The sequence below is a fragment of the Thalassophryne amazonica genome, chromosome 1, assembly GCF_902500255.1.
Source record: "Thalassophryne amazonica chromosome 1, fThaAma1.1, whole genome shotgun sequence".
In the NCBI taxonomy this organism is placed as follows: domain Eukaryota; kingdom Metazoa; phylum Chordata; class Actinopteri; order Batrachoidiformes; family Batrachoididae; genus Thalassophryne; species Thalassophryne amazonica.
The window spans coordinates 57,572,725-57,598,557 of NC_047103.1; the positions used below are offsets into that span (position 1 = coordinate 57,572,725).

A 25,833-nucleotide genomic window follows, 5' to 3' on the forward strand; every position below is an offset into this window, starting at 1 on the left:
ACTATCATTAAGCAGGTTGGGTTGTCCAATAATCTGTTATTGCAAAGTTTTTCTGCTGTTTTTGAGAAGACATGCATATAGTTAATAAAGATACTTGTCACCAAATTTGAATAAATATATCCCTTCCTTCTAGTCTGAATTGTAACGTGGTTCATATATATTTTCATACCACCACACAGTAAACGCCACAATCACAGCAATAATTGTCAAAATCATCATCTCTGGCAGCAGTTTGCAGCCTGCTCGGGCAGCAAAGCTCTCCATAGCTAAAACAGTATTTTGAACAACCAGTTGCTATGTCCCTCTCTCTCTCTCTCTCTCTCTCTTTTTTTTTTTTTTTTTTTAACATGCAAATTAAGTTAGGCTTTAAAGGATAGAGATTGTTGGACAACTTTTCACTTTATTATTGTCCATTCTGACCCATAGTTATTCCTGCAAACCAAGTATTGTTTGTGTATCTGATTCTGTCATTATTTTTATTCTATTTATTGTTGGTGTTTAAGCATTGATTAATCCAACAGATCCACTCTGGGATTAATAGAATAGAATTATCTATTCTGGGAACATTGCTAAAAGATACTTCAATTCACTTTCATTGATCCTGTATGTTTGATTTTCTGTGCAATTAAAGCTGTTTTGACATGACACCTCTTAATGGGTGTTCCCCCACCCCTTGGAACCCCTGCGCAGTGTGGAAGGCTGCGAGCCCATGACAGGTAAGATCCCATCTTAAACCCTGGGACAACCTAAGGCAGGCCCAGTCACGATTACTCGACCTTGTCTCTGTGACGTCCGTCCTTTAGGACAGACGACAGTTCTTTCTGAAGGAACTTCTCGTTTGTTCTCTCCTGTACAGGATAAAGAAATTCAGTCTCTCCTGGGTGATCATTTCTGTGTGTGTGTGTAAACTTTTTAGGTCTAACTCTGAAAAACTCTAACAAAAGTCCACTGGAAAGGCTGCGTCTGATGCCTGGTGTGACTGCTGCAAAGTTTCAGCAAAGGTGTCCAGTGGCATGCACGCACGTGCGCCCTGCGCACTTGCGCATGGCGGGAATGATCACTCAGCTGTATGTGTGTGTATGTGTGTGTGTGTGTGTGTGTTAATAACGGTTACATGAGCCACTAATGCCACCGGACTCCTTTGCTAAAAGTTTGCTGGCAGTGGGCCAAGTAGCCACACCATGCATCAGACACAGCTTTGACACATATGGCATGAGTCCCATCCATACGTTGGTGGTACTCCAATGTTCAGTACCGACAGTTTGGACATCGGGCAGTCTTCAGTGCCTTTTATGGACAGCAGTCTGTGTCATCTACCTGTTGCCCAAATACACTTTGGATGCCACCACTCAGGTGTGGACGAGGTGCTCTCACTGTGTTCTGACACTGCTGATCATGCCTCTTTCCCTCCTGACTGTGTCCGATTTAGGCAATTTTTGCCATTTTGGCCTGGTTCCTGCATATTCTTGGTATGTGTGACGGGGGCTTTGCTTTGAGAGAGTACGACTAGGAGAATCACTTGCATTGAGAGTAAATGTCATCTATGACATTTTGGACGTGCTGCATTTCTCTGGGCATGATCCAGCACACAGGTGTCTCAGTGTTGAGGACCCCAGTAGCTGGGGAAGGCCAAGGGGATGACCAATTTTAACCTGGCTGCAGCAGATAGATTTAGTCTGACTGGTGGTTGCCACCCGTGACCCAAGGCAGTCCTTGGGGTGGTGTTTGCAGCAATGCATAGCATCTGACCTGACCTCATCTTTGATGTCTGTGGGTGTGGTAGTTGCAGTTGTGTGCAGAGTATAAGCTGATCATCTCTGATATTTTTTCCCATTTAGCAGCTTTTCTTTTGTTTGTGATTCAAGAATTGAGCCTACCAAAGGAAACTTTTTCTGTTTTTTTGTTTAGTTTTTTTTTTTGTTACTTCTATAAGGACTGTCTCAATTTCACATTCAGTGTAATTGCAGTTCTTCTGTGCTATTGTCTTTTTATTTCGACATTGTTCTGCATTCTGCGACAGAATGAATGTGTTTTTTTGAGTGGCACAAAGACCTGATGTACATGCAAATGAGTTTTTGAGGGAGTGGCTACATCTGTTCGGAGTGAACAGCAGACCCATGCATGTATACACATTTCCACAACCACTGAGATTTATAAAAGAGATCCAAGCAAACACATGACTTTCCAACTGGTAAAAAGAATGTGTGCATGTTTCTGCTTTAATGCATGCACACAGCTTTAGTTGTGATTCTGCACAGTTTTATTCATGAGGTCCCAGAAGGTTAGATAAATTTAAAAACCATCATCGGACTAATTATCTTCCGATGAATTACCGCCCTTTAACTCTTATACCGATAACATACTAAACTAAGCTGAACAGTGAAAAACATTTTTAAAACTATTAAAGCTGTTGAGATCTACCTGTTAAAAGTTTCCTAATAGGCATGTTGTTCTACCCTCTGCAATCAGAAACCACTCTATTGTCTATAAGCAAAGGAGAACTGATGACCAAAAAAACGTCATTTCCTTTAACACCATACTAACATAATCACAATGTCACCAAGTCATCCAGAGGCATACATGTTTAACTTATGGTTCAAATTTTAACCACTCATTTTAGACAAGTTATTTAAAATTATTGTCATGTCTAAAGTTTATAAAGTGAAATATCAGATATATGTTTTCGTTTTAAAGTAATGTGCTAATTTTTAAGGTTTTGTGAGCACATGCTGTGCCAGGCAGCAATGCATTATGGGTAGCATAAGGTAATCTCAGACGTTCACGACAGGACAAATGCATTTCAGACACTCTGTTCAGGGTCCACAGATAACAGCATTAAACTCTAGTGCCTAAAACTCTTGTGAATATATTCTCTGGGTTTATAGACGTTAGTGTATTTGCGTTTGTTAAATTCCACGCATCTTAAATGTAGCAGACACGGATTATCTGGAATTTTGTTTGACATTTTTTCAAGGCCGCTACTGCCATCTACTGGCCAGGAGTGTTCATGGCAGTATTAAACGTCTAGGTACATGGCTGCTCTCAAAGTGTCGGTATTGTCCATTGTCCAGGCGCTTTTTGTGTGCATATATGTTAACTTTGTATTCTAAAACTACGATTAGAAGTAATTCCGACTCCTTATCGGCCCACACGAATGAGGTTGGCGCCATGTTTTTAGTTTTTGTGGAAGTGACGACAAGAGAATAAGGCTCCTGATTGGATAGAATTTTAATCAGTACCGCCACCCAAAGGTTTGGCAGACTAATTACAACACATTTATACGGTTCGATGTGGATGGATTTTTTTTTAAATGATGTAGTGTGGATGAAGTTTTTTCCCCAAACTGAAAGGGTAAGATATTCAGTTTTACAAATACCCAACAACGTGTGTACATGGCCTTATGTCTGTGAAAGGCACTATATAAATAAATTTACTTACTTACTTACTAATATTGAGTGCACGTTTTACAACATCATAAAAGTTTTAAAATATTCAATTGCGATGACACTTCCAGGGCTCCGTAAAAATGCCTGTTTTTACAAATAAAAATGGAATATTTTACAAAAGCACATTTATCTTTAAACCAACACATGACACACGTCACATTAACGTGTTGGTTTACATAATGGATTACTGAACCAATCACTGTTTAGCACTTTTACCCAGAATGCTTTGCAGTCTGTGTTTGTTACAAAACCTCAGAATTAGTGCCTTATTCAACATTAAAAGATATATGTTATATTTTAACTTTGTACAAATGACAGAATTGACATTAATGGAGTTATTCTATCAGTATTTTCAAAAAACCATAAGTTAGTATAACTTATAAGCATTGAAAGCCGAGATAGGCATGTCCGAACTTGTCCTCTAGCACACCGAAACGGAGGCGTTCTTTGTCTCGCTCGAACAGCGAATCGGTCGTGACACACAAAGCCTCCGCGCGGCTTTCCACGACAAAATCTCTTGTTAAAAGTGAAATCTGCCGGAAAATGGTTGATGTCCAGCTCTTGTGATAACAAGAGAAAGTGCACACGACGGGCCCAGCTCCACACAGCCATCCATTTAGAAATGATCCGGTGGTTCGTGCCTGTTGTCACGGCTCGGAGTGTGGCGCGCCAAGCGCCATTGTGGGCCATCCTTAAATCTGTAGTAACAGTCCTTATTCTCTGTGAAGCCCGTAAAATTTTCACCGAAAGCCAGATAAATTTTTCAAATGGTTTCCAGGTGCCAGTCTCTAACAGCTTCTGAAAAAATTCTGATGGAAAAAAACCCCAAATCATTCCGCCATTTCCAGACAATGAAAATCCGACGACAGGGCGGGACCACTCCTTCCACAAGGCATGCTCACAGGCGAATGATGTCACCGACAGGCTTGGAAAAACTCACACATGCGCACAAGGGTTCAAGCTTGTCTGACGTGAAAAGATATGAATCAAATCCATATAGTTTAAAAAAAATAAAAAGGTATGATACTTTATGGATAGACCTCGTTTTTGTTCCATTGAAAGAATGTAAAAACATTCATTATTTGTTTTCTACAATGGCTAAAATAGTTCCTTGTTATTTGGTATTTTATTAATTTATAAACAACAGAAAAGGGACTTACATTTTGGTGTCCTACTGCTGCTAAAGTCCAAAGTGTGTCCGGTGATGTAGTGCACTGACTTCGGACTTCCATTAAAAAAAAGACTTTGTGTAGTTCCTCAGTCCAGCCAAAAATCACATCATCTTTTCATCTGAACAGGTCTTCATGCATCCAGATGGCTTACAGCAGAGTGGATTTTGTGTATATGTGTGTTACAAGAATTACCAGTGTCAGTTAGCTCAATCAAATCATCGGCTCGGTGGAGTCGTTGTCCCCTGCGCGCACACACACACACAACCGAGTTGGCGCTTGTGCGCGCATGTACTACCAAATAAAAGACTGTGTACATCCTCAGTGCAAAGAAAAAAATCACGTCAGAAATCTGTCCAGCTTTTCATTCTAACTTCCTGCTAACAGCCTCCAGACAGTGCAGTGGATTTGTTTTGTGTGTGCGTACGCATGCGCATGTGCATGCGTGAGCACGTGTGTGCATGCATGTGTGTGTAGAACACAATGGTACCAAATGTATGGAACCAAATTTGCACTCTAAATGCAACCAAACTGCACTCTAAATGCAATGCAACACAACTGGGATGAATAATCCATGTCATGTAACATACAAAGCACCAATCAAATGACAAGGATCCACTCAGCCTTTATATAATACTTGATAAGAAATGCATTAAGACTAAAAGATGTGTGTGTGTGCGCACACGCGTGCACGCTATCTGTAAACAATGTTTGATTTGAAAGACATGTATATCAGTTTTTACGCACCTGATTCATTTTCCATAATAAATCAGAGGTTTTGTGAGTGCAGTCTTGTTTTGTTTCCAGTTTTTAGAAAAGGTAGGATCAAACGATGTCTCAGCATTTGTGAAAACTTGTAAGTGGCTGAGCATGAAGAGAAAAATGTATCGCCATTATATAGGTCGACACAGTATGGTTAGACCCCAAGCTGGGATGAATTATTTAAGTGCCATATTGTGATGTTTGGGCATGCTTGTCTCGCTCATGAATCCATATGCTACAGTTTGTGCCTGTTGTTTTTGTATTTTTTTAAGCCCAATCAATTATTTTTCAGGTCACAATTTTATTTGTGTGTGTGTGTGTGTGTGTGTGTGTGTGTGTGTGTGTGTGTGTGTGAGCATTGTCACATCATATAAGATGACAAAGAAGCGTGGGAGGAATTTCACAAAGTCAGGCTTGGCATGCAATAAATTGTGATGGATTTAACAGTTTTACAGCAGTGAATGCACAGAACCACTTAATAAGTAAAGATCATTTAACCATTTTTCTCAATCTTCTTTTCCCATCAATAACTAATTATTGTCAGATCACGTCTGATGCCACACTTTTCTCACATTCCACCACACTGTGGAATCACCTTGTGTCCTGGATGGTAAACATTTCAGCAGTCAACCAGTCCGTCCCCACCTCCACCATAATGCTGCATTGACATGTTTGCTGTAAGCGGCAGGCAGTCAACAGGATGTTCCTTTTGTGTTTCAAAGAGACGTTGATGGAAATATTCTGCTACCTCTGTCTGTTAGCATAACGATGCGTTGCAATAGCATTTCCATCAAAAGTTAAAAATTTTCAACTTTTTAACAATTTAGACACAATCCAACCACTAGGTGCAGTGGCCAGCCACAGTCCAGCACTCAGGGACGAACCCCAAACGTAGAGATGCTAACTTTGTCAGGGGCAGAGATGGAGCAGACCCTAAATATACTTGACTGCTCATTTTAACTTGTGGTAATGAAGGAAGATGATTAATTTAAGTGCAGAGAGTTACATGGTTTTAATCAGGTAAACATGAATAATTTGTAGGATATTACAGAGAGAAATTAATCTATAACACTGCAAAAACGTAACGTTTTAGTCTGTCATTAGAGCCGACACTTCCTGTCTCTGTGCAGAATACTAAAACTCTGTTGTATCTTTCAATGAAGCAAATTCGTTAGCATCGTTAACACTGAAAAATGATGGTGCCTCACATTGTCACCTTCACTGATGGGAATAATACCATTAAAAAACACCATTACAAACTGCACTGTTTTTTTCAGTAACGGCTAATCTAACTAATGGTGATTGGCTAAGAAAGAGTGAAATTTAATGGTAAGCCAAGCAGAGGCAGAGGTGGGTGGGAGCTCATGCACAAATGCAAACATACACATTCGCTCACACCAACAACCAAGACACATATGCACCATTTGCATTTTTTTTAACTAGAATTAGAGACATTACTTTCTCCTCACTGAAACAAAAGGCAAGAATGTATATGTGAACAAACAGAATTTAATTTTAGATTTATTTGATGGCCAGTTGTGGCCTGTTGAGGTGTAATAATTTTAGTGCTTTATTTTAAAAAAAAGTTTGACCAACATTATCAGAGGATACAATTCAAATGAATTAATTTTATTTAAAGTAGTTTGTATATATAGATCTATTTACTATTAACTTTTTTGTTAACAATATGCTTGCTGCTTCACAATTGCTTGCAGTTCTCCCCACCAACCAGTTGGTGGCAGTAGTGCACCGAGTTGGGTTAAAACCCGCTGTTTAACCAAAGAGAAGAAGACTTAGCTGAGTAATAGCAATGAACTCTGTTCTCTCTTGGCAAATAAAAGTTTGTGTTCTACAAGTTAATTCGCCTGTTCAGTCTCTATATTATGATTAAGAGACCACTGAGCAGAAGAGGATTCTAACGCTGAAGGCTCGTCGACTGGGATTCATCACAGAGAAGGCTACCACAAGGTAGCAGTTAGCTTCAAATGGCGGGGCTTTTGTGCCGTGATCATGACGCTGTGACTATCAAAAGACACTTTAAGGTACTGGAACCTGATGTGAGGACAAACTCGTTTTAGTCAGAAATGACAGAATCTGCTTTAAGCTTGATTATGCCAGACATGGACTAATGGGAACCAAACCAACACATTTTTGACTAGCACGGAGCTAACGTTAGCCACAGAGAGGCATGGGCCTAATTAATATTTTGTGCATGTTTTATATATTTTGGTATTAAGCCAGGAGCCTAAAGGTGTCAATAAGGTGTGTGGGCATCTTATATCCATAGAAATATAGATTGGAATGGACATGTGCACCTCAATATATTAGTGTCGCTCAGGACAGGAAGGCGCCATTACTAAGGGTGGAAATGTGCCGATCATCAATAATAAACTGACCACTTTTTTTTTCACTATTAATGGATTTTAATAAATGTCAGCTTGTTTTAAAGCCCTTTGAAAGCTCTTTCCAATGCACCTATGCACGTGTGGGTGAAAAAAATCTTTTATGTAAAATGCAGAAATTTGGGGAAATTACGACAAACTGCTGCTTTTCTTGCTTTATTATCGCTATTTGTTAACAGATTTTAATAAAAGTAGGCTTGTTTTAAAGCCCTTTAATTGCTCTTTCTAATGAATACATACATGCCTGGGTAAATGTCTTATGTAAAGTGTGGAAATTTGGGGGAAAATATGCCATTCCTGTGATGTTTTTTTTTTTCCCGTCATCGTAATTCTTGATGGATTTTTATAAATGAAGCCTTGTAAGTTGTATTCAAGCTGATTAAAAACTCTAATGAACCCATACATGCCTGGATAAACAATCCCTATGTATTAAAATAGAAATCTGAAGTATGCCTTGCCATTGTGCTCATTTACCTTGCTGGTTTTTCCACTGTAACATTATTGCTAGTCTTTTAATGACAACAACATATATATGATTTTTACTAACATTTTATTCCAAGTAGATATAAAGCCATTCAGAATTTATGACTTTTGACCCTCAGTCAGTGTAAAACGTTCCTCCTCTATCCCTCCAACCACACTGTTAATATTTAAATGCCGCCTGTGACCACCATGTACATATCATATTAAACAACACTGCAAGTATATATACATAAATATATTTAAACATTTTTGTTTCCGTATTTGTATGCATGTGAACGCAGCTTAATGAAAAGAACTTATGGCGCTGAGTTATAGTTTCAGTATATCGATATTAAATTGTGACATAACGACTTGAAAAATAGACATTTATTTTACATAATTACATTAAGGCTCTTGTACAGTTCATTTTAGTATTTGAGAATTTGTTTTTGTAGTTGATGCAGTTGATGATGAAGCACTGGCTGACTTTTTTCCCCTCATTTCGCTTCTGTTTAACAGGTGCCTTAACTGGCTCAAGGCGCTCTCTCCATCCTTAGTAATGGCCGCAGTGCGGCACGCCGCTTGTCATGTGACGTCCATTCCAAGTCTAAATTTCCATGCTCACGTCCAAGGACATGCAGGATGGGTGAATTGGAAACTTTATACGTAATTGTCCAGGTCTCAATTGTAAAAGAGGTCTTGATCTCAATGAGACCAACTTGGTTAAATAAAGGCTAAATTTAAAATGTACATAACTTTTTATGACCATGACTAAAATATATACTCTGTCTTTTATTAGGTGTTGATGCAATTGAAGTTTAAGTAATGTCAGTGCCAAGAAAGAGACTTTATGAAGATAAGATTGTGATAATATTTTTGGATTATTGCTTGTTTCCCCCCCAACAGCAACCATGCCCACTGCCGTAATAGTTGTTGAATCCTCCATCCAACCAGTCGGTTGAGTGTGTGCCTGCAGTTGATTCACAACAGCCCGATCCTTATCCAGAGGTTTGTACTATAATGGTTAAATTTGATTGTACAGTGTCTTGTGCCAGTAGATTCTAAAATTCACATTCAGCAAGCAAAATATTCAAACATTTCTGGCGAGAAATATTCTTTTCTATTTGGGATATGATTTGAAAATACAGTAAAGTCAGTAATGAAGTCATATATGCTAACTTTCCTTCCTTAAAGAAATTATTTACAGGCCCTGTTACTTAATAAACATGTTTATTTATTGCTGATATAAAGTTTCAGAATTTCTTATATAAAAAAATTCTGTGTCCCTTGCGTAATGTTTCATTTGCATAGTGTGTGCATACTGACTATGGTACCATACACTTGAAACATAAGGGCTTCTAGGCTGTACTACTGAGGTTTACCACCTTATCAGGGGTGGCAGTCGAAGGTAACTTCTACGTTTTTCAGAAGCTCATGCATGTGCACATGCATGTCCTCCTTTAGATGCCATTAAAATGTAAATAAAATGTTACTGAGTTTATTCTACAACAGCAATATAAGCATACAGAGGTGAATATATCAGTGATACACGGATAACACAGTAAAGGGCACACACACACACACACACACACACACATATATATATATATATATATATATATATATATACACACACACACACTTTGCATTGGGATACCAGTTAAGTAATTATTAAGAAGACAATGCTCATAGGGGTGACGGTATTTTAGCATTGTGTTTATATTTTATAATATCAAAGCTTATGAGCAGATTAGCAGCAGCATTTAATTTGCATTGTACATGGAACATTTTTGATAAAATTCAATTTTACTTCCGGGGAAACTTTTTCTCTGGGGATCAAACTTAAATGAATAATTTTGTATTATTTTTGTGTGCTATATATTTTTTTATCATATGAATTTCCTCAGGAAATTTTATTGTAATGTGTTTGTGTTAAAACTGTTGAGTTTTGTTTTAAAAATTGTGTTCAATTGCATTGTCGTATCTGACTGTCATACTTCTACGTGATAAAAACTTAGTGTTTTGTCATGTGAATTTCCTCAGGAATTTTATTGATTGTAACGTGTTTGTGTTAAATTGTTCCATTTCGCTCTTGAAAATGTCTGTGTTCAGCTGGTTGCATTGTCGTATCTACTAATGTCATACTGAGTCTTCAAATCTGTCATTAAAAACTTACAATATTTTTTCATAGGAATTTTCTCAGGGAATTTATTGAGAGTAATGTTTGTTTTAAAACTGTCCACAGTTTTGCTCTTAAATATGATAATGTATTATTAATTGTATGTAGATGTCTAAAAGATTGTAGTTTTTGTTTTTGTTACTATTGAAATAAAACCTATTGAATTTTAAAACATTTATAAAGTGTGTTTTACGTCATTTTTAGTTCTCAATAGGAAAAGTCACAAAAACTGTAGATATATTGAGCAAGAACATTGCATGAACATCATATGAACAAAGAATGAGGACAGGTAATGTTCGCATTCGAACATTCTACAAATGTTCATTTAATGTTCTGCTGCAACTGTTCATATGATGTTTGTGAATGTTTGGATAATGTTCATTGAATGTTTGCATGCAAACATTACCTGTCCTCATTCTTTGTCCATATGATGTTCATACCATGTTTGCAAATGTTCTCATGCAAACGTTCAATGAACATTCAAAGAATGTTCAGTTTCCGGGTGGGAAGTGACAGAAAAATGAACTGTGATAAAGTGACGTGCTCAAGACAAACAAATAATTAACGTGAGCAAAAGGACAGGGGCAAAACTAAGAAATACTGTGACTAGTCTAGACAGGGGAATAAACAAGAAACCCAATATTAAACCAAACGAGGACGGAACTGATACTGAGACATAAACATGAATACAATAAATGATGATGACAAACAAACTACTGATATAACAGAGAATAACACGTGGTGACTACAGAATAATGCAATGAACAAAACAAGATAACTGATAAACAGAAAATGCAATAAATAACAAATGGAACATAATCAGATAAGCAGCACTGAAGATAAATAATAACAAAACCCTGTGACTAAAGCATAATACAATAAATGTGATAAACAGAATTAAACTACGACTAAAGCAACATAAGATGCCCAGAGTGAAAGCAAACAGAAAATAAAGCAAAACTATATACGTGGCCAGCAAATGATACACAGAAGATAAATGAAACAAAACCAATAATAAACTGAGCACAGTAACCTGATATCAACATGAAACAAGACCAAACCTAACCTAAGCATGACTATGATACATAACATGACTAAAAAACAAAAGGCTCAGAGCACCATAGTGGAGAAAAGTCCAGAATCATAACAGCTGGCCCAAAAGGGCCCAACAGGTGTGTCCCAAAAGGGCTCAGCTACCAATATGTAGCTAATCAGGACACACCAGATTGGTATCTGTGTCCTTGGACAAGACACTTCATCTGCATTGTCCCAATTCACTCAGCTGTAAATGGCACTAGAATTCCCTAGGGATGTAACCTATGTCGGACAGTCATCTTGTCCGGGCAGCATCTAACGAATGATATTAACCAATTTGGAGATAATCAGTGGCAACAACAGGTTTCAGGGTCTACGCAGGACTTCTTCTATTGTTTGATACTTTTGTAAGGTAGAATTTTGCAACCCCAATTCCAATGAAGTTGGGACATTGTGTAAAAAGTAACAGAATGCAATGATTTACAAATCCTCTTCAACCTATATTCAATTGAATACACCACAAAGACAAGATATTTAATGTTCAAACTGATAAACTTTGTTTTCGTGCAAATATTTGCTCGTTTTGAAATGGATGCCTGCAACACGTTTCAAAAAAGCTGGGACAGTGATATGTTTACCACAGTGTTACATCACCTTCTAACAACACTCATTAAGCATTTGGAAACTGAGGACACTAATTGTTGAAGCTTTGTAGGTGGAATTCTTTCCCATTCTTGCTTGATGTACAACTTCAGTTGTTCAACAGTCCGGGGTCTCTGTTGTCGTATTTTGCGCTTGATAATATGCCACACATTTTCAATGATCGACAGGTCTGGACTGCAGGCAGGCCAGTCTAGTACCCGCACTCTTTTACTACGGAGCCACGCTGTTTTAACACATGCAGAATGTGGCTTGGCATTGTCTTGCTGAAATAAGCAGGGACGTCCCTGAAAAAGACATTGCTTGGATGGCAGCATGTGTTGCTCCAAAACCTGGATGTACCTTTCAGTATTGATGGTGCCATCACAGATGTGTAAGTTGCCCATGACATGGGCACTAACACACCCCCATACAATCACAGATGCTGGCTTTTGAACTTTGCGCTGGTAATAATCTGGATGGTCTATGGATGGCGGGCGCATAAAAAAAAAACTGGGCTGGTCTAGAGCATATGGTGCCCATTTCTTCCAAAAATGATCTGGAATATTGAATCTTCTATCTAAAATACACATTTCCACTGTATGATCATCCAGTCCAGATGCTTCTGAACCCAGAGAAGTCAATGTGGTTTCTGGACAAGGTTAACATAAGGCTTCTTTTTTTTTTTTTTTTTTTTTGCACAATGACGTTTTAAGTGGAATTTATGACTCTAAAAGCCCCCTGACACTTGCACGACTTTGATGCACGCACTTGTGTTATGCAGGAGAGTAAGCTCATCATTAACGGGTGTAGACTGAACATGAGAGGGATGTCGGCACATGCAATTGTGTAAAGACAATTTTAAAATGTTCAAAAAATCTTTCACGCATAAATGTTGTGCAAGAAACGTGAATTGGTAGTGAACATTGCGTGATCTACTCGCCAACACTACATGCAGCTCGTCAAGTCCAGTAAAGAAGTGAACAGTGTGAGTGATTGCATCAGCACACCGCATCACAGCACAGCTTGTCTGAACAATTATAACAAGATGTTAAATCTAGCACAAACATGCACACAAGAAGGAAAGAACATGCAACTGTTTTACCAAGCCATTACAAAATAAACATGGCAAATAATTACCTTTTTAGATGGCTTCAAAACTCCACCTCGTTCAGCGTGCGCGCACGAGAAAGGCTGCAGCTGGAGCACTCCTCTGTGATTCATGAAATGTTTTGTGCTGTTTCCAATAGCCACCTCGAAGAGAAAATGATTCATCCGCTATGGAATAATTATTTTACAGATGCAGCATCCAGTGCACAATGCATGGCAGCCAGTGGAACAAAGCGTGGCATCCAGCTGGGAACACAGTGGGTGGGATCGTAAAGACGATGGGCATGCAAGTGCGCAGATCAAAGTTGTGCAAGTGTCAGGGCATCTTAACCATATTGTAATGACTGACAAAGGTTTCACAAAGGACTCCCTTGCCCATGCATTTATATCAGCTATCTATTATGACCCTGCGGTCATATATGCTTCTTTTTGTGGCATATATAAGTGTATTTACCCTCCCCACCTAGGTGAGGCGCTGCTTATTTTTTGTGCTGTGTGACTCTCTCTTGTTTTAGGTGAGCTTGTACAAATAGCACCGGCTGATTGGTCCAGCAATGAAAGCCCCAGCTGAAATCAACCTCCAGTGCTCCACCCTCTTCCTGCTCCCAACTAATGTGTGTTTGAGGATACTTATGTTTTTCTGTTAATGTCTTTGTATTTTTTTTTTTTTATTGGAAAATTTTGTAACTACTTGTGTTGGTAAAGCAGTCCAACACCTTTTGTTAGTAGGGGTGAGAAGCAGCGTTATTTCGACAGTCTTCTCCTGTTTCTTATTTAGAAGTTCAGGTAAGACCACTGTCTTTGGTGGTTTTATTTGAGCACTCGGTAAGAGCATAAGAGCAGGGGTTTGTTTTGTTTGTTATTTTGGCCCTTTTCTCACCCTGAAGTTTTATTTAAGAATAATAAATCTGTTACATTTTGGACTGCAGACTTTGGAGATTGGTCATCCTTGGGAGTGGGGAATGCAGAAGTCACCTTTATGTTATGTTTTGGTTCACTCCTAGGTCTGGTCATAACATACTGATGAATGATGTCCTTGATGCAGTACTGTCTGAGGGTGGCCTAAGCAGTGGGTTACCCCTCAGTGTCTGGTCTGCTTGAGGTATCTTCCTCATTATCACCAGAGGGAGTTTTTCCTTACCACTGTTGCCTGTGTGCGACAGTTATATCTGAACTGAATGGAGGAATCTGAGATCACCGGTATTCAATCTGGTCTTGTGCCCTTGCCTTTATGCACTGAAATTCCTCCAGATTCCTTGAATCATTTAATGATATTATGCACTGTGTAAGCCTGATCCCGACATATCTCAGAAGCTAAGCAGTGCAGGACCTGGTTAGTACTTGGACGGAAGACCTCTTTGGAACGCCAGCGGCTGTGTGTGTTTCTCCAGGTTACACTGGAGTTGCATCACGAAGGACATCCGGCATAAAACTTGTACCAAATACCAATGCAGATCTGGGTGTATCCGCTGTGGCGACCTCAAACAAAATGGGAGCAGCCGAATGGAAAACAACATGCACTCTTGAGGGAAAAAATATGCAAATCCCTTACAAACATTCTTGGAGGAATTTTTAAGCCGCGTTCACACCAGGCACGACAGGTTGCCATGTAATCCCTATGGAAGGATGCCTTGTGGCGCCAGGCCACGCAGCGCGACATGATGGACGCGAATGAAGTGATGCGAGTGAAGTGATTTTGAGTGAATGGAGCATTTGTGGTGCAATATTGTGTCACGTCACATTGCGTTGCACCTCCTCCCCAAGTTGAAAAATCTGAACTTTTTTGTCTTGTCGCGCCACGATGACCAATCAGGGACCGGATATGTAGTGACATGGAGATGTGTGGAGTTTGACTGAGTTGGATGTGAACATGTCCTGTCTCTGGTAGCCAGCCTGTGAGCAGGACTTATGTCCCTTTTGTCCTTTATTTCACAATTATGACAGAGTTTGGGGGAAGAGCGAGGAGTGTGCGCGTGCGAGCGAATCGTCCGTGAAGATTATTTTATTTATTAACTACACAGATGTATAATAAAACAAATGGTGACTGGTTTCTAAACACAATTATGACAGAGTTTTTGGGGGAAGAGCGAGGAGCAGCCCCACAGCAGGGGCAGCGGAGTTTTTTTTTTTAATTGTTTACATGTGCGCACGTGAACAGGACAGGAGGTCCTCAAACTGGGTCCTGCAGAGGCGGAAGGACCGCTGAAAGCGGCCGTCATCCAGATGCAGCTCCTACAGCAAATAATGATACTCCCCAAATTGGGAACGTCTCATGATGTTTGTCAGCTTTCCACAACAACTCGCTGCGTGTGATCAAGGTCCGTCATGTTAACTTGACTGACAACTGGAGCCGGCGAGCGGAATGGAAGCTCCTCCTATTTGATGACGCACTGGGGTGAATTTTCACAGCGAAAGCAGAGCGACACACCGGCGATGGTGGCGCGTCCATCACCACGCGACCGCCGTGAATTTGTGGCGTCTGGTCACGCCCGGTGTGAACGCGCCATTAGATACATTTTGTTCATTATCCCATGCATTTGTTTACAAACTGGAGATACTCTGCCATCTTTGCTCCACAAACACTCAACCTTTTGTGAATCCTGTTTTGTACCAACTCATGATTACAATAACTTGTTGACTTTACCTGTTTGCAATAATATCATTATTTAATCCCATTCCCATCATTATTTAATTCCATTCCCATTGCCTTAGTTGTGACAGACATTAACAACCTGTATCCCAATCCATTCTTGATTTAGATCATAGTTTTATATGTGCAAAGCAAAGCTTCCATTATTGTGACTGATTTTGCCACCGAGAACATGCCTCCTTCTTCACTGTGACATTTTGAAAAGTAATGTTGATTGCTGAGTGTAATGTGCCTTGGACAAGTATGATTATAAAGTGGAAACAGAATGGGTATATTCATAAGTGAGAGACTCTAAGAATGTTGGGGAAAGTGTAGTGACACGGACCCACAACAGGGGGCGCAAATGAAAGGTCAATAGATGAGCCAAAAGGTAACAATTTAATGTTGTGAATGTGCACAACGATGATACAGACAATCACAGAATCTGACAGCAGTCAATACACCAAGGTGACGTGTAGGCAGGCTCGAGGATAGAAGACGTCTGTCCTGATAAGAGCCGGAACCACACGATTTCCACCGCCACAGAACCCGGAGAATACTGGAGCCGCCAAGTCCCGAATTCCCAGGTGATCACCGTCCCCGACTGTCGGATCTGGTACTGCTGGTGAGGAGCACAAACAGTGAGATGTGGGTGTGTGCACACACCCAGTAACAAAAACAGTCAGAAGGTGGAAAGTCACCTCCACCTCTAATCACACACACGTGCAGCTCCTGTCAACCACTTATCTGGTTGGGGGGTGAAGCGAAGCCATTGCTGATCACACCAAACGCCAATCCCACAGATAAGGAAACACTTACAGGAAAACGGCTGTAAAGAAGTTCAGACTGTTAGTCAATGTTTTCAGTTTAGCAGAGAATTACCTTCACAGGTAGATGGTATCTCCGCAGCGAGGTGGAGATGACATCCGGCTTTTATGGAGTGATGAAATGATGGGTGACAGCTGTCATGAGTTGATGTGTGACAGCTGTCACTCCCGGTTGTGTCGGTGGCGGCAGCGCCCTCTCGTGCCTGAAGCCCGCACTTCAGGCAGGGCGCCCTCTGGTGGTGGGCCAGCAGTACCTCCTCTTCTGGCGGCCCACACAACAAAGAAGCCTGAATCCTTTTTTGTACACTGAAGCCAATGTAAAAGGTTGTCTCTCAATGCTACAAAAGCCCACCTGCCATTTCTATGAAAACATCTCATTGCCTTGTGGGGTACTGTGAGGATTATAACATCGTCACAAAACCACAGAGATGAGTGCAAATTAAATGCAGTCATCGACTTCAGATTTATCTTTTGGTTGGTCACAAAATGTAGACTGAAGCTATAAATAACACAGAAGGCTGTATTGCTGTCAGCTCCAGTTCTGTCTTCAGTCCTTTTAAAACAGTCCAAGCAAATCAGTGTTGCATTTGTGGACTGACACTGCTGTCTCTAACTCTCCCACTGGGACTGTTACAGCCCACAGCATGTTACCCCACAGTGTCCTTAGCACCCACTCTACCAAGTGGCTAATGAGGACAAATGCTGAATTACACAGCCAGGTTAACCCAGAGGCACAGGAAGTCGTGCACAGAACAGCCTGCAGATGGTTCAACTCAAACCGAGTCTGGGACATCTATGAAGCAGTAATTCATTTCTTTCATTTCCAGCATTGAGACAACAGCTTAGTTCCACCACCCTTGTATTTAATTTTTGTCATTTCTTCACTGTATTTTGTTTATTTTTGCTTCATTGTTGTTAATATGGCTAAAGCAGTTGGCCACACTTCTGTGTCTGATTCGCTTGAGGTGTCTTAATTCCACAAAAAACACCTGAGGGAGTTTTCATTATCAATGTTGCGTCTGTGCTTGCTTGTTAAGGACAGACTTCACCCTTGCGAAGCACCTTCGGGCAACTTAAGTTATGATTTGGCACTATATAAATAAACTGAATTGAATTGACAGTGTTGTCTGTGTGACTTTGTGCGCTTTTTTTTTTTGACTTCCTACACACTGAAACCAAATTGCAAAAACACATCTGTGAGACAAATGTGTTGGGATGCATCCTGGACTTAAGGGTGTCATGCTGCCTTTGTTTGTTGCACCTTGCTGCTGGGTCTGCCTCACTCCCCCTCCCTTCCTGTGTCTGCTGTAGCCACCTGTGGAACTGACTGGATTCACCTGCTCACACTCATCCTGTACAAATACCTCTTCTCTTCACGCTCTCAGACATCGGAAACTCAGTTGCCTACAGGCTTCCTCGGCCTTGTCTCTGTAGTACTTTCTGTTCCATGTTTCAGCGGTTTAAACTAACTGTGTTTCCTGCGTCCTCAGTGCTCCTGGTTCCATTTGCTTGATTGTGCCACCTGGTCCTGTCTGTGCTGGTTCCAGACAAACTGTGATTGGGTGTTGACATTTCTGCCTCCCGCTTGCTCCAGTGGTCTCTCCCTCCTCAGTGCTTGGCTTCTCAGCTTGTACCATTCACAACATATCAATAAATCATTCTGTTTTTGTACTTTGGTTTGCTTTCTACATTTTAGGTCCTAAAACACTGTCTCTTGGGTTTAACCTTAACAAAGGGTTCCTTCACACATAGTGCAAATTTGGTCGAATTGCACATTAAGTGCGTATGAAGCAGAAATCGTATACAAACCGTGTAATTTCGTAACTGCCTCTAACGCCTCGTACACCTGTTGCTACAACTATGTGTGCACACCAGCGGCTGAAAGACAGAGTGTGTGCTGTGCGAGTCCATCGAACCCTCTCGCAGCAGGTATCAGCCAAATTCCAGCTGACATGCATGAACATCTAACACTGCTCGCATGGCACTTAGAAAATGTGTGGCCATTCACACTCTTGGCACAACAACAGTCTGCAGACAATCAACAGTGAAACAGTGAAATTTGTCTAAGTGCCCCACAAGTGTGGCTTTGGTGTGTGCGCTGAATTGACAGGAGGTGTGGCTATGACAGAAGTGGCTGTGGAGATCTGTCATTCTGGACATCCCAGCTGGACAGTATTGTGTTTAGACAGACATGGACTAACAACTGACCACTGTGACGCATGTGTCTGTTTGCTGTCATCAAGTGGACATAAATCAAAATAAATATCACTGTGGCAACAGGCTGCAGCAAGCGAGCGTGCGTGCACATGGCGCGCACATGGACAGGCTGCCCCCAGGTTGAAACAGACTGTCAGATCATAACACGCAGCAGGCAATCTGACTGTCATATCACCCACGTGAGCTCTGTTCCACATGATGCGGTGTCCTGCGGCGTGCCGTCCACAAGACACGCGTGGGCCGGCAGGACACGTGCCAGCAGATGTCGACATTAATGAGACGAGTGAACTGCTTCTCATTCATGTCATTTCATGACTGTACGTCATTGACCATGGGTCATCTACAGAGGAGCAGACAGATTATATTTGTATTGCCCACTTGATGAGAGGGATTTAATACAATGTAATGTTTTTATATGGTGCGTTGTTTTTATTTTTTTTTTTTAAATATGTCCATGTGCTTCCTGATATGAGGCAGTGTTCAGCACCTTTTACAGGACAGTGATGGTTGCTCACTTGGCAAAGTTTCTGACTACAATCAGAGCTTTTGGAAGGTGCGGGTTCGAATCCTGTGTTCCCACGTGCACAAACCGTTGCACCAGCATCGTGCATGCCTGCCCATCGGTGTGATGTTTCATGGTGCGCTAATACCAGCAGTTCTGACGGGTGTCGCCCTGGAGTTGTACATATTCGCACTATGTGTGAAGGGGCCTTGTGTCGTAGGGCATGTCATCATTTGTGGGTGCTCTACTTATAGATAAAACAAGAGAACTCAATGGTTGCTCCCCTATGCACTGTCTACTGCTTCCTAGTTTGGGCTAACACATTTGAGAACCTTCATTTTGTGAAATAGATGATCATACACATTGCTTATCACAAGACGGCAAGGGAGCATGAATCCCTGTTGCCAAAGTGGCAACATGAATGGAAACAAATCGTGACCTGTGACAGCATAATGCAATGTGCAACTTCATCACTTGATGACAATAAATCTGATAAACAGTAACTTTATTGTGTCCATCACTTCATCGGTACTCTTTCAACTCTGCTTCATTTCATCATTTTACCTCTCAGTGTTGTGCAAACACTTTTTTTTCCTGGAGGACAGGAGCACCTAAAAAATAAAAAACACAGGTAGTTTATGGGCTATCATATGATGAAACTATTTATCCTCTGTGACATAGTGCAGGGGGGTGACAAATGGCCCTTCATCACGAGACAGGCACAGACACCTAATTTAACACAAACATCAGCTCAGATTTTGCCAGTGGACGGTGTGACCTTTTCTTGTAACAGGATCCTTCTTAATGAACTACAGAAACACCTTGAATGACAAATAATTTGTTTTTCTAGGTCAAAAACTGCTCAGTGCATCATTAATAGGGTTATTTTGTGTCTCTGGAGCATCATTCTAAGTATTTATCCTCTTTAGCATCATCCCTTGTCACACTGACAAGCAGAAGCAGAGAAGGCAGGGTCATTAGAAAGAAAACACCTAAAAGGAGGGAAAAATAAACAGTGATGTTTTGAGTATGTTGCAGACATGCATGTTTTACATGAAATTCATTGATGATTCACAACATAAGAAAATCTATTAATTATTGCAAGTCTCAATGTGAAAGTGATTGTAAGTGTAGCAACAAATCACAAGAATGCATGTCTGCTTTTCTCAGTTGCTTTTGCAACAAAGAAAGCAACTTTTGTGAAACTTGTTGGAAATATTGCATGTGGGCTGCTGAAGAGGAGGTACTGCTGGCCCACCACCAGAGGGCGCCCTGCCTGAAGTGCGGGCTTCAGGCACGAGAGGGCATCGGTGCAACCGGGAGTGACAGCTGTCACTCATCAACAGCACCAGCTGTCACTCATCATCACCACATCACCATAAAAGCCGGGCAGCAACTCCACCTCGCTGCCAAGATATCATCTACTAAACTAGGTAATATTCTCTGCTGTGTCTAAACGTTGACTTACGTGTGATCTGTTTGCAGCCGTTGTCCTGTGGTGCCCTGTCAGCTGGGTTGGCGGTCAGTGAGAGTGCCGACATCTTCGCCTCTCACGCCAACCAGATAAGTGGTAACAGGAGCTGCTGTTGTGTTCCTATTTCGGAGGTGGAGGTGCTCCCTCCCGGAGGAACTGTTTTCTGTGTTTGAGGATTTACTGGGTGTGTATCCACACACCCACCATTAGTTGTCTCTGCTTCCTGCCAGCAGTACCAGGTCTGACAGCTGGAGACGGTGGCCACCTGGGGATTCAGGACTTGTCGGCTCCGGTGTTCTTCAGATCCGTTGATGGACGTCTTCTATCCTCGAGCCTGCCCACACGTCACTTTTCGTATAATTGATTATCATTCTCAAACTGCATTTGTCTGTATTCTGTTGTGCACAGTTTGCAACATTAAATTGTTATATTTTGGCTTATCCATTGTCCGTTCATTTACGCCCCCTGTTGTGGGTCCGTGTCACTACACTTTCCCAACATATTGCATGTTATAAAAGACGTGTCAGTTTAATCAGACTCCAATGAAATCATCAAGCTGATCTGCATTCATCGAAGCTCTGTCTTCAGTGTCATTTCAGCACAATTTTAAACAAACTCGCCAAGGCCCCTCTTTAAATGGGAACGGGGGCGTGGCAACAGCTTTTTTTCTTTATATCTCTCCACCACACACTGTAAAGGCTCATCTATGCTCCATTTATGTATGTAAATCTGGCTGTGAATTTCAAATGCTGTAATTACCGCTGCCCACATGCTTCCATAAAGCCTTTACTTTCAGAAAACATCCACTAGAGGGCACTGAACGTTTCTGACAATGGTCGATGGTCAAAGAAGTTTTAATAATATTTAAATGTGAAATAAAGTTTAAGGCAGCGATGCAGACAGCATGGGTCTGTGCAAGATTATTTACATGTAAAACTCAAAATATTCCACTATTGCTACTATAACTGTCTTCATTGTATCCTTTTACGTAGGGTTATGTTCCCCTTGCACTCTGGCTACACTGCCCCCTTGATTTCTGGTGTTACTGCTCCATTTCTTCTGCATCTGTAAACTTTCAAAAAATGGATACTAATCCACATGAAATGAACACAACATGCAAACAGAAGGTTCAAGTCTGTTTTTAACAGTGACCATAAATTAGCTTTAAGACCATATACTGTATGTGTTCATTAACCAATCAAGGTGGACACATCTAACATCAAATAGGAGTGTCGGTGATAAATAGTGCATGATAAAATTTAAAAGGAAGTTGTTTCAGACACAAGTTTTGCTTATACCACTTTACTTTCAGACATGCAGACATGGAATTGCAGGATGTTTCCAATAAAGCTCCAATCACATTTAACTGAAAATGGAAAGTTAAAAAGTGGTTTCCTTCACGTGGCTTCCTTTAAAACATTTTATTTTCAGCCACAATGATACACGTAAGTGCAAGTTTAATTTTAAGCGAGAACCATTTGCTAGCAATGTGCTGAAACAGCGAAACAAAGCTGAATTGCACATTACTACGCTCAGTGGTGCAATATGTTCTGGGAAGTGAAGCGATCGTGGTGGTGCTGGTAATCATTTGCTCTGAAGGTAGTGATTAAGTGGTTAAAGTGGTGGGTTTATGACCAGAGGATCCTTTCCCCATGAGATTGGAAAATCACTATGGGCTCTTGGGGAAAGTCCTTAATTGCCAAGGTGCTCCCAGTGTGCAGTTGAGTGCCTTGCATGGCAGGACCCCGACATCGATCTCTGTGTGAATGGGTAAATGTGGGGCTTCACTGCAAAGCACTTTGATAATGAAAGCATGATACAAATGCAGTTCATTACCATCTACCTGGATCTCAGGTAAGGCCTGTCTGACTGAGCAAGTGATCAAGAGAAACAGGCCAGCAAGTTTAATCTGGATCATCAAAAATTAATGACTTCTTCCTCCAACCATGGTCAATCTTTTCCACACGCTTTGTGTAAATTAGCTTAAAACATTTTGAGTAATCCTTGACAGTAAGGCATCTAGATGATTACAGGGTCTTGCTGCCACCAGACATTTTTTTAAACTTTGCTTGACGTCACAGGATGTTATTGACATATCTGATACATTTGTTAATGCCAGCAGACCGTGTTCATGCAGAAAAAAAAATCTTTGAAAATCTCATTTAGTTCTGTGTGTTCATTAATGTATTTTACATGATAACCTCTAATTTGACCTTGAACTTACACCAAGGAACTTGACATGACCTGTTAAGAGGTGGGTCTTATGAGTTTATTCACCAAGTCTGAGTGAAATTGCTCTTTGCATTTTACAGATATTGCTACAGACAGACAGACAGACAGACAGGGCCATTACAATTGCCTCATTTAGCTTTGCAGCTTGGCTAACAACTGCAGCCTGACCAAAATGGATGTTTGATGGCCGATACCGATATTAGGGAGTAAAAAATGTATGATACCGAAGATATATACATTTTTAAAATGGCAATTTGTTGTGTGGGCCGCCCGAAGAGGAGGTACTGCTGGCTCACCACCAGAGGGCGTCCTGCCTGTTGTCGGGTTTCAGGCACCAGAGGGCACAGTTGCCGCAGGAAGTCCACCAGGAGCCCGGAGCTGACAGCTGTCAGTCATCACATCATCACCACCACCCATAAAAGCCTGGGAGAGACATCTGCCGAGTTATCAGCTTACCACACAGGTAAACTTACTCAGCCGTTCTGTGCCGAATGCACACGTTTTTGCATCTGAGCTTTTTGCAGTCATTAACCTTTTGTACACTTGCAGCTTGTAGCCGAGTTTGTGGAAGTTGGAGCAGTTGGCGTCTCCACTCCTCACTTCTGACCTGATTAAGTGATACATAAGGCACTGCACGTACTCTGTGTTCCTGTGTTTGGAGGTGGAGGTTTTCCCCCAGAAAGGAACTGTATTTTCAGCTGACTTGTTTGCTGGGTGTTCACACACCCACCCCGTAACCTGTCTCTTTTCCTGCCAGCAGTACCGGATCTGACAGCTGGAAGCGGTGGCCACCTGGGGACTCAGGACTTGGCGGCTCCGGTGTGTTGCAGGTCTCCGTTGGTGGTGGAACATCGTGGGTCCCGGCTCTTCTCTGGTTAGGTGTCTCCTATCCTCGGGCCTGCCCACGCATCATCTTTGGTTATATTGATATTGACAGACTAAAAGCATATTTTGACCTGTTGTGCACATTTTCAGCAATAAATTGTATTTATTGGATTCTCTATTGGCCGTTCATTTACACCCCCTGGTGTGGGTCCGTGCATTTCACTTTCCCCAACAGCAATTATTCCTAATATTTGCCTCCGCCACGGAGGTTGTTTTCAGTCGCGTCCGTTTGTTTGTTGGTTGGTTGGTTTGTTATCAGGATTACTCAAAAAAACCTCAATGAATTTCAATGAAATTTTTTAGCAGGGGTGTATCTTGGCCTAACTTAGAGTCTTTAAATTTTGGTAATGATCTGGAACACTATCTGGATCCAGTATTTTTTTTAAAGGATTCTTTATCATTGCAGGATAGGCCAGTTTCAACAATTTTGCACCTAAGTTCATGAAGACGGGTCACAAAGGCTGAACAAAAATTAAGTTAGCATTTGTTTCTCCTCATTGAATAAACTTATTAAAAAATTTAAAAAAACGTGTAGTTCATGCAGTTTCTCTTTATAAATACATTTGCTGAAGATCTAAGGGTTTAACCACTGAATCTGAAACATGATGGTAGATGCGGGAAACGACATGGAATAAGTCTCTTTGCCAAAGGGTATTCCATGTGACGTCAGTGACCCTATGGCCTTGGCGGAGGTTTGCGCTCTCCGAGTGCTTCTAGTTCATTATCAAACCCTTATGACAAAGACATGTAATTGAGGCTTGACATTTACAGTGTAAACATGAACTTTTATATTATAAATAACTATAAATATAACTAGAAACCAACCATGATATTTTACGATACTGTCACTGCCCATCTTCACTGGGACTGGCAGTTGCAGTGTTGCATCACTCAGTATTTGCATGAAATTGACTTCTTGCCTATTCTCGCCCCAACTAGCTGGTGGAATAGCAACAACTTGACTCTGGTCACTGTAAAACACCTGCTGAGATTGAAAATGAATAGCAGCTGCTTGCTTTGCTCGTGTGTCTTGTAGCTAATGTGACCAAGGGGTGATGGGGGCTCCAGCCATGCTTGACAGCATTGCAAACAATGCAGTTGGACAAACTACATAATGACACCATTTCCTACAGCCAAAGTGTTTATTTCATAAAGTAAATAAAGTAAAAGTTTTCATATTTGCAAAATATTTGAAAAACTAATATTTTCGTGAACGGCTCATATCAGCCAATGTTATCCATCAACCAATATATCTGCTGGGCTCTAACAACCAACTGACACCAATGAAAACATTACCTCCTTTTTGGAGTGCTAATTGGATGTCATGTGTGGTGCAAAACTGATGATCCATGAATGCATTTTGTTGTGGATTGAGAGTCAGAACTGGTACATTGTAAGTCCTTGATGGAGGCACTCTAATGAGTGCTGCTTTAGTTGACAGCATAACAATCTGTTTAGTTTTGTAAGTACAGTATGTAAAATATGTGGTTCACTCAAAAGATGCCCTATATCCCCAAACTCATTATAATTACAAATTTAGGTAAGGCTGAGACAGCACAATCGTTATCTTTGGCCAAATGGTACTTCCTTAATTAAAAATGGCAAACTTTGAGACTGCAGTTGAATGAATTATTTCTCAGAGACACTCCCGCTGCCTCAGTGCTGTTCTGTCAGCCACATTAAGTGTGCCAGAGTGCAGACAGTGGGCTGCTGTGAAATTTGCCAGGGCCACTGTTGTATACAGTGAATAAGATAAGCTTAATTTGAATAATTCCCATATAGCTCTGACTTTTTATGGCAGAAATGTGTCGCCTTGTGCTTACAAAGTTAATGGATGACACAGAAGCAATGTTAATCAATAAC

The 25,833-nt window shown here is 40.9% G+C and overlaps 1 long non-coding RNA gene across 1 annotated transcript; it reads left to right on the forward strand.

Annotated features, from left to right (window-relative positions):
• The first annotated feature begins 801 nt into the window (after nt 1–801).
• Nucleotides 802–23,198, forward strand: LOC117519515. The gene is made up of 3 exons (XR_004563320.1): nt 802–814; nt 2,279–2,281; nt 23,122–23,198. It is a non-coding gene; the product is annotated as an uncharacterized LOC117519515 (long non-coding RNA).
• Nucleotides 23,199–25,833: the final 2,635 nt, after the last annotated feature.